Source organism: Xenopus tropicalis, chromosome 7 (genome assembly GCF_000004195.4).
Source record: "Xenopus tropicalis strain Nigerian chromosome 7, UCB_Xtro_10.0, whole genome shotgun sequence".
In the NCBI taxonomy this organism is placed as follows: domain Eukaryota; kingdom Metazoa; phylum Chordata; class Amphibia; order Anura; family Pipidae; genus Xenopus; species Xenopus tropicalis.
The window spans coordinates 67,242,486-67,257,155 of record NC_030683.2 but is presented as its reverse complement, the minus strand read 5'-3'; the positions used below and the strand labels follow the sequence as shown (position 1 = coordinate 67,257,155).

At 38.6% G+C, this 14,670-nt stretch overlaps 1 protein-coding gene across 3 annotated transcripts in view; it reads right to left on the bottom strand.

Moving 5' to 3' along the window:
• Positions 1–11,605, bottom strand: part of b3gat1 (beta-1,3-glucuronyltransferase 1) — a 63,998-nt gene extending 52,393 nt beyond the window's left edge. Inside the window, exon 1 of one of the 3 annotated variants that reach the window (XM_012965833.3) lies at positions 10,912–11,605. The gene's annotated coding sequence lies outside the window, so the exon portion shown is untranslated. The remainder of the gene's footprint in view (positions 1–10,911) is intronic. The other 2 variants (XM_012965834.3, NM_001097340.1) reach the window with 2 other exon arrangements.
• Between the last annotated feature and the right edge of the window lie 3,065 nt (positions 11,606–14,670).

Genomic DNA, 14,670 nt, shown 5'->3' with positions numbered 1-14,670 from the left:
CCTCATTTATTGACACTTTCTTATGACAGTACATAGAATGTTTTTGAATGACTTTGACCTTCATAAAACCTATGAAAAAAATATTATTCATAAAGTTCTGTAGTATGAGACAGCCATCTCCCATACACTCAATTTTAATGAAATAATTCATTTTTTTTCCAATTAATTCCTTTTAAAATAAAACAGTACTTTGTACCTGATCCCAACTAAGATGTCATTAATCACTACTGGAGGCAAATCAATATTACTGGGTTTATGTAATGTTTAAATGATTTTATTAGACTTATGTATGGAGATCCATATTTGGAAAACCCCAGGATCTGAGAATTCTGGATAGAAGGTCCCATACCTGTTATATTTAGCTAAACTCTGGCAGTTAAGAAGATAGATTTATCTGCCAGAATTCAGATAACTGTAATAATTATCCCTTTCGATAATTCTACATTTTGAATATATTCCCTATATTCTTACAATAGTGTTTTTGTATATTTCCTAAAAAATAACTTTATGAATAATGGTTTGTGTTTTTTTGTTGACTGTGCATGTACATTAATAGTAATGCAATCAACATTCTTTTTCTGTCCAGCAATCAATAAGAGCATTAAAATCACATTATCAAATATCAGTTCCAAAAGGAACAGCAACAAATGTATGAATTTTTTTTATTTGATAATTAACCTTTCTGCTGACCATAGAGGACATACACACACAACAAGTACAGTCATAGGCGTCAGAACCAGGGAGGCCAGGGGGGCCCTGGACCCCTGAATCCGCCCCCTGGTTCTGGAAGTTGCAGGCAAAATGCTGCAGACTTGTCATTGCTTTCATCTCTACATCCGTGTAGTGATTGTCGCTACAAAACAAAGACGGAAGCAACAGCAGGCAGGCGGCTAGCGAAGGGAACAGGTGGCGCAGGCAGAGGGGCAGGCAAGGGACAGGCAACTAATGTGGCCGGGTGGTAGAGCTGGGCGGTATGACCAAAAATTTATATCACGGTATTTGTCAAAATTATATCGGTATCACGGTATTTGACGGTATATAAATTACAAAATAAATAATAAATATTGGTGGCCCCCCACCCCCCCCAACAACCCCAGCCCCCCCCCCAACAACCCCAGCCCCCCCAACAACCCCAGCCCCCCCAACAACCCCAGCCCCCCCAACCCCAGCCACAACCCCCCCCAACCCCAGCCACAACCCCCCCAGCCCCTCCAACCCCATCCACAACCCCAACCCCAGCCACAACCCCCCAGCAGAACTTACCCAACTTGTGGTTCCTCCAGCTCCAGCGATGCGTCCTAGCAACGTCGCGTGCGCGCTGACGTCACATGCGCGCCGACGTCACGTACGCACGGGCGCAACCCGGAAGTAATAGGCAGGCTATTGGATGGGTTTTCAAGTGGGTGGGGAGGTGAGCGACTTAGGCCAATACCGGATGAGAGAGATAAAAGATAGGAGAGACGAAAAGTAAGAATGAATGTCTAAAAGAAAAGAAATTAGGGAGAGGGGAAACTACAAGAAGAAGATGAATGTGGATATAGCTGTGGTGAAGGCCAGAATATGGAAAGGGGGACAACATTAAAAAAGGCAAGAAGTGTACAGAAAATTAGGTAGGCTGTAGATAGTGGAGCATAAGGAGAAAATGGAAAAGAAGGGGACATCAGAAGACTTCAAATGTAGAGAAGAGGGGCAGAAAAAATCACTGAGTGATGGGAACAAGAATAAACTGGCAAAATCATGTGGCTAGGTCTAGAAGGAAACATGGAAAAAATAGGACAAAAGGAAAAGTAGTCTTGGAAAAGTGAAGTGAAAAAAATAGTAAAGAGCAAGAGCAAAAGTAAAAGAACAGACAGAAAGGGAACAGAATGGAGAAGAAGCCATTGGGTAACAAGGTGAGCCATAACTACATGTGTATCTTCTCAGCTCCAAAAAGGGATGGATTTTATTAAGGATGAAAATACTGTGTTATAGATCTTGGTACAAGGTTGATCCAGGGACTGGTCCAATTGCACTTGTGGAGTCAGGAAGGAATATTTTTGAGGCACATTGGAAAGGCTTTAGATGAGTTTTTTCTCCTCATCTGGATCAACTAGCGATTATGCAGGTTTCACTTACACCAAAAGGTTGGATGTGTGTCTTTTGTGAACCTAAATTACTATGTTTATATACTGTATAAATATGCACCTTTAATGCTGATGCATTGGGATTGGAGAGATTGTACACCTGTCCTAATATAATATAATAAAGGGATCAATGCAGCTGATCAGATATATTTGACTTTTCAACATTACCAATGCAGTCAATGCATGTGTTTCCCTCCAACAGGTTACACAGTGCTCCTGGCCTACAGCTCCAAATACCTTACTTTTTGGCAGGGGAAGAAAGTCAGGCGGTGCTTGGGGAGATGCTAGAATCTCAAAAATTATAATATGCTTGGAATGCCTATGCTCACTGCTTCTTACTATATAATGTATTTTTGATGCCAATACCCACTTTGTTTTATTGTATATTGTGCTTGGTGTGCCAGTATTTGCTGCCTCTTACTGCTTGTGGTGTCATTATCCAGTGGTTTGCTAGTGCCCTTTGTTTCTTACTATATAATGTTCAGTATAGTACTTGGGGTGCCATAACATAACTCAATAATATGTCCTTAGGGGATCAGTACCCACTGCTTCTATTTGTATATAATGTCCTTGGTATTCCACAGCCTCTGCATATAATATACCTTGGGTGCCAGAATTGATTTCCTCTCATAGCATAATGTGCTTGTAGTGCCTGCATTCACAACTCACAGTGTTAATTGTACTTGTGGTGCCAATACCCCCTGCCAGCACCACTTACTATATAAAGTACTTATGCTGCCAGTTTTTGCTGCCATGTGCTGACTGCTGTAATTGTTTATATGATGATGTAATAACCATTTCTGTGTTGGTATAATGTGCTAAAGATGACAATAGCAGTCTCCTTGGAAGTGAGTGCTGCTAAAACATGCCACAAATTAAGTGCCCTGATACCCATGAATGTATTATGCAGCATCTACCATTTACTCCAAAATGCAATCCTGAAAAATTATTCTTGCCCTCAACAACAAGTAATCTCACAAAACTCTCTCTCTAACTTTCTTAAAATTAAAGAAACTAAAACTTATTTAACTGCTATATAGCTCCCTTGTTCCATCAATATACTTTTAGGCAGAAATGTAGTAAATGGTGACAGGTTTGTTAAAGGAAAAGTAACGCTAAAAATTTTTAACTAAAAAATCTATTCTACCCTCCCCCAATAATTGCCCTATCCTGAAAACTATTTGTTATTTATAATGCTTTAGAAGAAAATACCTGTAAAAAACTTGGCTTCCGGTCATTTCAACAAAGGCAATATGGCGACACAGGGAAAGATTCAGGGGAAGCGTTTACTATGCGGCGATCGACTGATCGAGTCTAGCCTTCCTTCTGTATAGGAGTCAGGCTAGACTCGATCAATCGATCACCGCATAGTTAAACTTCACCCGATACTTTCTCCTGCATGGCCATATGCTTGTGAAATGACCGGAAGCCAAGTTTTTTACAGGTATTTTCTTCTAAAGCATTATAAATAACAAATAGTTTTCAGGATAGGGCAATTATTGGGGGAGGGTAGAATAGATTTAGTTAAAAATTTTTAGTGTTACTTTTCCTTTAATCATATAGCCCATACATAGCAATCAACCATCTGTTGGCAGTTATAACTGCACTTACAATCATTTTGTCTTGGGTTACCAGACTTTAAGCAAATGTTGTCCCCACTGCTACAGTTTGGCTTTCCTAAAAATTTGGTGAAAACACGTTAAAGTGGGTGGAGTCAAAATGGAGTGGCCACAAAAATGTATGGAGCGTGCCACAAATCCACTATTTGCTGGACCTCCCAACTGAAAACATCTTCTGCCGCCTACGAGTAGAGCTGTAATTACAATTGGTGCTAACACCCTAGTTTTTGCATCCAAAAAGTTTTCACGATCAGAATTCTACAAAGAAAAGCTCACTTTAGTGTTTTAGAATAGAAGCCGTCTGTCACCCCTAGTTTCAACACAGCATTTATTTTGTATGTGAAGTGATAACAGGCTACTGCAAGGGCACAGAGGTTATTATAATGGCCAGTGTGCCACAGGACTAAAGGTAACTGACAGAAACTTTTATAGGACACTAAGGGGGATTTACTAAAAAAAAAAAAAAAAAAAAAGCACCAATGAAAAAAAGTTGCAAAAACGGATACTTTTTCAACTTGATGCACGATAACTGCAACTTTTTTATATTGTCGCACAAAAGTCAGCATAAAAAAATGACCTCTAAAGCCACGAAGCAGAGAAAGATCTTCTAGTTGTAAACAGGACATCTACCACTGACTACAAGATCTCAAAAGGTTTTAGCTGGTGTATTTTCGTATTCAGAATTGTTGCATAATAAATCATGGAAAAATCACACTTTTTTTTTCCTGCAACAAAAAGCCTGATATGAAAAAAGTTGCAGTTTAGTAAATGCACATGCTGCATGGCTGTGGCTATGTACAGTATTGTTAATGGAAAACTGTTGCAATAGGACCAAAATGGCGGTTGCAGCAAATTTTGTATTTGCATGAAAAAACCCTTTAGCAAACCCTTTGCGACAGAAGGTTTGTTATTGCAAATTTTTTAGTTTGCGAATGTAATAAAACTTCTTAATAAAAAAGTCATGGTCACATTTACATCATCTTCAAGCAGGTGTTATCACTAAACACTCAAAAAATGCCACTTTACACACATTGCGATTTTTATTGCAATCTCCCTTAAATATGACAAATTCTTTATGTAATATGTCTAGAAATTATTCAAAACTTAAGGGCTAAACTCCACTAGTGTTTTTCATCAGATTTTGTTGTACAGACTTAATCTGATCCTCCGTGAAACACACAACACCATGCAACAGCATGAGATTTTGTGAGATACTACAAAATCTGATCTACATAGGGTGTAATGTAAAGTTGGATGGTGTGTTTTCAATGTGAAAGAAAATGGACTGGATTCAACAATATCACTTTTGGAGCGGACGCAGCATTATATTATATTTTGACCCACACGTCTACATTTGATTTGTCACATGCATTTTGTCAATCCAATGGCATCCGCAAAAAGAGTGGAGTTAATATAATATATATATATATATTATAAATGCCGCACTCACAGGTCTTAGTGAAAAATAAAAGGTATTTATTGTGACAGACAGTCTGTCACAATAAATACCTTTTATTTTTCACTAAGACCTGTGAGTGCGGCATCTATTTTTCAGCTATTCTATACAATTTTGTATACTGCACCCAGGCATCTCTGATCCTATATAAACGTGAGTGCCTGCTTCTCTCCTCTTTTATATATATTATAATATATAGTCTATTTACACTTGTTATGAAATTCACAACATAAGCTTTGAATTGTACTGCCCCCTTAAGTCATTAACAGTGTGTAAAAGATCATATCTGCATTTATTTCAGAATCACTTAGCAGGAGTATTTGGAAGTGTAGGTATTCATTGAATGGTTAATATCGTACCTTTATCATCACAATAAAAAATGAAGACATCTATTGCTGCTTTATCATTTTAGTTGACGTGGGAAGCATCAATTAAACAGTATTCTGTCTCCTATTGGCCCCAGTCCATTCCCTGACCTCCTTCCATGCTTTCTCTGCTCTTCTTTGCTAAGCTCTTATTTCAATGCCTTTAATGTCAAACTGCTGAGAGAGACAGACTCAGCATTATCATCAATCATGCCACATAACAGCCCCCTCTCTTTATTCTGTCTTTATTCTGAGACCACTAAAACAACATGCACATATTCCCCACCACTGAGTCTCAGAGGAGTAGCCCTATATACTGTACATGATTCTGTATTACTAAAATATATTATCAAACACAAATAATGTAATGTATGTGAACAATGAATTAGATCCTTCAATTAACTCCCAAGTGCAAGATGCCCCTTTTTAAATAAAAAGCCAATCATTGCTTATTGCAAGGTAGATTATTTAGATATGTGTGGGGAGGAGTGAAAGGGATAAATAGTTGAACATTGAATCTTACCAGTGCTGCAGATTTTATTTTTCTTACTTATACGTCATCTTCCAGAAGGCACAAAATATCTAAAACAATGATACTAACTGAAGATTTTGTGCCATCTTTTATTAAATTACAATTTTCAAGAAGGTATGGGATACAAATACAAACTCTCTCTCTAATTTACAGGCAAGATACTATAGTATCCTGACGCATGCTTTACAATAAAATAGCTATTCCTGTTGATAATAAATATGTGGTAATTATTGGAGCCGTTTTGGGTACTTCATTCAGAAACCTTTTTATATATATACACACACACATATACAGTATCACATATCTTAATTGTTGGGAGAGAAGTTAATTATATTATGAGTGCTAGCTTATTAATCACACTAGATTGTGCACCTCCTTCTTCCTAAATAATGTGTCTGGCAATGCAGGGAAATGAAAGCCTCCCATTATTAAGTTAATTCAGGGGTAAGGTTTAGCTGTCCATTTGTAATCATCTCTAAAAAGATGAACTGATTTTTACACAGCAACAATCCCTGACCCTCAAATGTTTTATGATGACGTCTTAATTCTATAGCAGAATTATGACAACCATCTGCCCTCAGTATGTCCTCATATCACTCCCTACACTTATTAACAGCATATGTTTAATTGACCATTTAGGGGATACTTGTTGGAGAAAATGAGATGGGTGGTTGTGGCCTAATTATGGCCCTAAATTTATTGAGAGCTGAATCAAACTCAGAGGCTAATACAGTACAGTGTTTCTGCAACTCCTGCATAACCTCTTCTAACAAGCAATTTGTTGTCCATTTGAATGTTTTCTTGTTGATTAGAACATCGATAAATAACATATTAAGTGCATTCCATCAGATTACTTTTCAGCATGACACTTGCTGGTAGATTTCAGCATCACAATATAAATATCAGGAAGGGAAGATGTACTGGTGGCACAATATAGAGAGCAACATTTTTAACCTTCAGTAAAAAAAACTGCCACTCAGTCCCTGAGTGAAAATATAATTAAACAGATGTAACTGTAGCTTCCCTGTACACCAGTTCCTCTATGTCACATTGGTCTGTCAAGTGATTTTTAAATCGCTAACAATTTTCACTAAATGCAATAAAGTTTATTAACATGCATTTTAGACCCAATGAAGCATCAAAGCAAATGATCAAGGATATGAATGCGAGTCTAATGTCATTTTGCACCGATACTTAAAGCAACTTTAATTTTGAATGGGTTCTTGCCTGTGATTGTGGGAATACCCAGGTGAAGGACAGTACTGACCAGAACATTCTGTTGTTTTGCCTCTACTGGACTGTTTTAATCTTTACATATTGTATGAGTGCAGAAAATGACAGACGTCTTTCCTGCTTGTATGTAGGAGACTGGGCCAATTTTTAAGACTAACGAGTAATATAATATTAAGTGTAATTAACATATTCTTTATTGCATTTTAACCCTATGAGTTAAACTAAGCAGTACTGCAATATGTACTGCATTGCATTACTCTCTGGCAACAAAAAGGTGGATTGATATGTTTACCATTATGACAACTTTATCAGTATTCTTCAACAATCTGTATTATAAGATATTGTTCTTTATGCATCTGTTTCTTGGATTTTTTGAATCAGTCAACATACAATTGCAGAGCATCTGTATTTCTGCTTATAGCCCACATGCCAAGACAATCAATGTCCAGTATGTGTGATTACAGTGCTCTGTATGGAATATGCTAGGCTGTTATATAACTCTACATCATAAGCTATGCAGCCCTATCTCTCATTACAGTGAAAACCCAGCAGTGACGGACTTCACACTGGGCCCTGTGCACCAACCCTGCAAAATCACACTGATACTTTGGGCTCAACAAATTTGCATTGGCTACAGATGAGAAATAAGAGTTGATTTTTACTGTATACTATGCCCAAAGATCTTTATTCCTAGAAGTGCAGTGCCCCAGCAACTGCCAGAACAAACTACTTTATTTTGATTGTGCAATCAATTGTACTACTACTAATAATACTATTACCAAGGAATATGGTCATCAGATCTCCCTTTTTATTTTTAGACAGCAATTATAAAGGTAATTACTTTAGCACCAAAAAACACCAAAAGTAATATAATGATCTTAAAGGGCATGTCAACCCCAAAAATAAAATTTTGCCTACTAAATGGAAACATAATTCCAAGTGACTTTGCAACATAAAAAAAATTACATTTTTGTAATGAATGTAAGTTAATTGTGTGTATAATTGCTAATAAAAGCTGTGTTTGTCTGTTCTTTTCTATTCTCTGCCCTGGTGGCTCTGACTTTTGAAACAATGTGACACAAGCCAGCAGATTTGCAGGAGGAGACTGACTTTTGCTGTTTCGCAAACTGTGGGACCTACCACCCAAAAACAAAATAGTTAAGTAGCCTGAAGGCCAGTTAAGGTGAAATTTGAGGATGAATTCTTATGTTTTCTGCCTTGAATGTCCCAGAACTTTATAAGAATAATAATTCTGATAATAATATAATATAATAATATAATAATAATAGTTCTGAGCATGTTTTCTTGATTATGGTAGGGGGCTTGACTAAATGCCAAACTGCACTAATTCCAGGATTCTGTTTGGAATATGGCTAAACTGAATCCAAAACAATAGCATGTCATTACAAGTCATATGATTGGACAAAAGGCAACACATTATCTACAGTTGCCCAAAACTGAATATGCAAATGTGGGTTTATATTTTGAGAAATCTTTTATGCATGTTTAGGTATTTAAATCCTAAATGAAATGGCCAACTGCATGCACCCAACATTTAGGGTTTTTGCAAAATGGTCTATATAAATAAGAAAATGTAGTTATGTATGACTTGGCATTTGGTGCCTATAGAAGGCAGTGCTGTTGTGGTATGCATAAATTATTCACTGAACCCATGTGGTCACAAATGATCAAAAACATCACCATTCAAAAACAGTTAAACACCAGCAACAGAAACACATTTGTGATATTTGTGATCTATCATCTCCCAGCAATCTGTTCTGTTCCAGAAACCTACTACAGCCTGTTATAGGGTCCTCTCCTTACAATTAGTGGCTTCATTATTAATAAAATATACAGTCAGGTTCTACAGCAGAAATGTGCTATAAAGCCAGGATAACAGTTTTTGTGGACTAATGAGTTGATATGCCACAAAGGACACTTGTGATATATAGGCTATCTGTCTAATGGTTAATACCTTCTGTCAGTCTTCTTCTTCTTCATTATGGCAAGCTCAGATGAGGCCTAATTTGTGAAAAGCAAAGCAGTGAAACATTGTGCTTATTTGCAAGAGGTTCTGCAGCAGCCAGCACATAAAGGGTCACTTTCTATGTACAATGTAGTGTGCAAGGTTCAAAAATGGACACAATTGTCTATTTTTTGGACTTTGTTCATTGTGTTTTGCCTTTCCTGTATTGCTGTAGGTCTCTGCACTCCATTTTGGAGAGCAGAGACCTGCAGCTTCCACGGAGGCTCGGGCAAGGAGAAACACATACATGCCCCCCACCTGTCCCCTAACTTGTGTAAGTTAGGGAGATGCAATAAGACCCTGGGCTTGGCTGAACCTTCTGACACTGTGCTCTGCTCCTGGCACTGGATTTTCAATCTGACACCAGGAGAAGGGTGCAGCTTACACCAGGGTGCCAGTACTTGCTAAGTGAGCACTAAAGGGCCTGCTCTTGCACCCCTTAGTGCTCTAGCAATTGCAAGCCAGGGTATTGTTAACAACCCCTATAGTTTTGGCCAATTTACCTCTTAACTCCTACATGTTCCGAATTTAGAGGTATGGACTCGGTACATATTAGGTGTAAAAATACTTCCATCCCATAATGAGCCAGTTATGTTTATTTACCCATTTCATATAATGTAATATTAAAGGGTCAGTGCTTGCATAGTAACCCTATAACACACTAAACATGTGAATGGATACCACATATAACAAGCCCTAGAAGCCCCAGAATGATAACATCCCAAAGGAAATAAAATGTTATGAACAGATTACTGCATAGAAACTACAAATCAGTGGTTGATGTTGTAATGGTTGATGTCCGCTGTTTGTGGCTAGTTAAAAAAACATTTGCTTGGTCTCAGTCCAGTGAATTAAAACTACTTTGTGGGGGAGGCAAAACTTATTTTGGGCTACCCCCACATGTGCAGCAGACCAATTTACGCTGTGAATAACATATGATGCAACGATTATGGAACTGTAAGACATAAAAATACAAAACAGATGGAATTACAAATTTCTGAATGGAAAGAAATATTATAGCAGCACAAATACAGGATTAAAGTGCAAGATACATTTAGAGGGTTTTTAGAGGCATATTAATCAAATGGTGAACTCTAACTTTCACCCATTAATAAATATGCTCATAAAAATCCCATAGGAATGAATAGAATGTGGGTGAGTTTTTATGTATTAAGCTCTAAACTTAAATTCTGATAAATCTGCCCCTATGTTTGCCAGTTTTTCAAGTTTTTTAAGGCAGACATATATGTATGTATTGATGGATGTCCAAACTGCAGCCCTGTAACTACAAACGCCATTGACAACCTGTCTGGAGCTTCTGGGAGTTGTAGTTGAAAAACAGCTAAGTGGTCGCAGGTGTAACATATCTGAATTATTTGAGTCTTCATGGAGGTGCTGTTTATGCCTTGTGTGAAATAGGAGCACAGTCTATAAATCTGTAATAGAGTTACTTTCTGGGTACATATGGCATTGAAGTTACACTGTAACATTGTCCGACAGACAGTAAATTCGACCCCCCTGTGAAAATCCCTGGTTTCCCCCTGAAGATTTCTGTACCTCATTGTTGAAGAAGAAATGCCTCATTCCCTGCGCTGAGGATGCCTTCCATTCATTCTATAATCCTTCCTGCTCTGGGAACAGAGCACAATTCACGTCTGATCACAGCATCCTTTGTGTTCCTGCAGCTATAAGGGGATAAGATCCCAGATCTCAAGCCCAGGCAGCACTGCAGATCTCCCAGACTCTGCTTCCACACCGATGGAGATTGTCTGCACTTGCCGTCTCCTGTGCAGTCACATTTGACTGGAATGTACGGCATAGAGCAGCGTAGTCCTTCCGAGGCACAGGGACCGACTAAGCCCCTGCACTTGCAGCAGAAAAGATGCCCAGATACAGACACAGGCAACAGAAGGAACTGCTGCACAGTTCTTGGTCCATACCAAACACCCCCGCCTGGCAGGGGGGGACTGGGTGGAACGGAGATGGTTTGAGCGGAGACGCCTCTCAGAATCCAAATGCAGTTCATTAGAGACAGGTTGTTGGATGTGTTAGGAATGATTCCTGTAGACCCAGTAGCAGCAGCAGCTGTATATTGCTTCCATTTTCTGTTCTGACGCACCGCTTTATTTACTCAGGGCAAAGAGGGGAGCTGGGGGTGAAATGAAAACATAAAATAATAAGAACGTGCCAAAGGCTGCAGGTTGTTTTTCAAAACACAAAGAATTGAAAAGAAATGATGTATTGACTCAAGGTCGGTCTGAGCGTGTGGGGAATTAGCAGAATTTTATTCACCTGGGGCTCTACCTAAAATATTTATATTTGGCAGGACGTTAAGAAAAAACCTATTGCACAAAGGTGTCGATTCCGTTTGCAAATGAATATTAAGATAGAAACATAAACATGATGCTATTCCTTCGTTGCTAAAACAGTGCAATGATATCGTTTCCTTAAAGATGATCTTGTAGAAATATCTGTATAAACGAAGGGTGATGAGTTTATTAATATATTCAGTATAGATGGAAACAAAAGAACTATAAATGGCTATTTTATTTTATTTTTTTACCTTGAAGTAATGTAAAATAATGTATGTACTGCATAGTGGGGTCACCAAGCATTGCTCTTCAGAGGCAGATATTCATTAAAGGTATTCTGCCATGATTTTTATGTGTACTTTTTATTTCTAAATTACACTGTTTACATTGCAAATAATTCACTCTACCAGTTAAAAGGTTATTCTTGAACCACCAAATATATATTTTTTTAGTTGTAATATTGGTGTGTAGATAGCCATCTCAGTACATTGTGCCTGAGTCTGAGCTTTCAGAAGGAGCCAACGCTAAACATTCAAACTGCTTTCAAGTAACTTATTGTTTCTCCTACTCCCATGTAACTAGAGGAGTCCCAAGCCGGACTTGGATTTCTTACTTTTGATTGCTATTCTAAAATCTACTGGGAAGCTGCTATTTTGCTACTCTCCCATTGTTTTGCTGATGGGCTGCTGGGAGGGGGGTGATATTACTCTTAACTTGCAGCGCAGCAGTAAAGTGTGACTGAAGTTTATCAGAGCACCGGTCACATGGCCGTGGCACCCTGGGAAAGAGAGAATATGGCTAGCCCCATGTGTAATTTCAACATTAAGCATAAAAGAAATCTGTTTGTGTTTTTGAAAAACAGATTTCAATGCAGGATTCTGCTGTATAAACTGTATTAACTTGTGTGTTTTTGAAAAAAAAAAACGTTTTCCCATGACATTATTCCTTTAAGGCTAGGTTAGGTAGCCTGCAGAAACCTGTGTGACACCCTTTAAATAAAACCTGCCCTGGGCTCCCTCACTCTTGCCTGTGTGGTGTTGAGCCTGTCTGGGGGGTGGGGATGATGGGCAGTGTATCTCCCATTGTTATCTCTGTCACTGCAAGCAAGCATCTTCTTTCTTTCCCAAAGCTTTGGTTCTGCTGGTTTTGCCTTTAAATCCTGGTACCACTACTGGGGAATTGGATTAACTGGAGGGTTATTTTGAACCTCCTTCTGCTAATTTAGTTCCTGCATAGCTGTACTGGGACTTAAACTTTGAGGGCAGAACCAGCAGCATGGAGAGTAGATGTCAGTGCTGGAATCCCTGTTAGATTAATAAAGTTGCTGCTGCTGATTAGTATTGGTGATAATTAGCTGGACATGTCAAGTGAAGGGTTAGTGCTGTTATGGTAGAAGAAGTTGGAAAACCATAAGCACATAGGAGCTCTAAGGCAGATGCCACACCAGGCGTAGGGCTGATTGCGTATATCGGCTACATGTGCCTGCACCCGAGCGTATCCCATTCATTCGGGTGCAGGCACAAGTAGCAGGCGTAGGGCTGAATTTTCGGCAAGCGTTTTTCCGCTTGCCGAAAAAATCAGCCCTACGCCTGGTGTGGCATCAGCCTAAGGTAGTGTTGGGGGGGGGGCTAATGGGCAAAAATTAATTAAAATATAAGATTACGGGAGCATTTGGTTTCTTAGGGTCTGTAAGTGTCATTATTTATGGCACTAACCATTTGGAGGGGAGCCCTATGTGCTTATGAGTTTGCAGCTTCTTCCACCATAACAGCATTAACCCTTCTATTGCCATAATTAGCCATGCTATTTTTTTAACTAAATCCATAACTAAATACAATATAAAAACAAAATGGCTACCAAAAGGGGTAGAGTGATAGGAGTGTACAGCCAGCCGCATAATAACACCATGCTAGGCCACCCTGCTAAAAATTCTCCAGAGTGGCCTGGGGCGCACAGCAGCCTGTACCTGGCCCTCCCTTCACCCACCTGCCTGCTTGTTTTCCCTGCTCCCCGGCCGTTCGCAAGTAGGTAAGAGAGCTTATGTGCTGAAGCTCTTGTACAATAAATTGTACAATTAAACTACCATTTTCCCTTAGGTTATAATATCTAAAATAAGCACCTTATTAACTATGATGTGTTTTCTGATTTCTATTACTCATGACATTGCTACTGCATTTATCCAGCTATAGGGTTGATTCACTAAAGGGCGATAAAACGAGTGCTATTCACAGCATGCGTTAAAAAATGTATTTGCTGTTTGCATTATTTAAGTCACGAAGACTATTTTCGTGGAGTATTTGACGCAACGCGCGCTAATTAACGTAGCGTGCACAAATTGTCACCGCTTGCGAAAAAACACGCCATATTAGCCATACACGCTATTACTTTCGGAAAACTACTGTTCTGAAAATTTCCCTGCAAACTGGAGGATGTATCACTCTAGGGCCAACACATACTTGAATAAATAACACTAGAAAGTCCATATTTTGTTGCCAAAAGCTCATGAACTGTACTTTTCTATAATAACCACCTGCCCCAAGTAGGTGTTAATTTTTGCACAGACTAATGCGATATTTAGCGCATCTAAGTGTTTGTGAATCAGGCATATTATTTCTGCGCGCTAATTAACGCAATGCATTAAAATTAACCCATTCAGTTATGCGCTATTTCACGCATCCGATATGCGACTTATATGTGATAATACTTTAACGAATCGCATGTTTTTTTTGCGTCAATTTTAATGCAAAAAAAGCATGCGATAAGCTTTATCGCACTTTAGTGAATCAACCCTAATGTGTCTTGTGGACATGATACATGGAATTTACACTGCATTAATTCTTTCTTGTTTTTTTCAATCAGAGATGAAATCAGCATTGTATTTATTGTACATTGTTTTCTAGGGGCATAATACATAAAATTGGCACATAATTTATGTTACTCAATGTTCAGGGGGCATTATAAATTAAACTGGTAACTCATTTTCATTTAATCTCGGTGGGTCCCG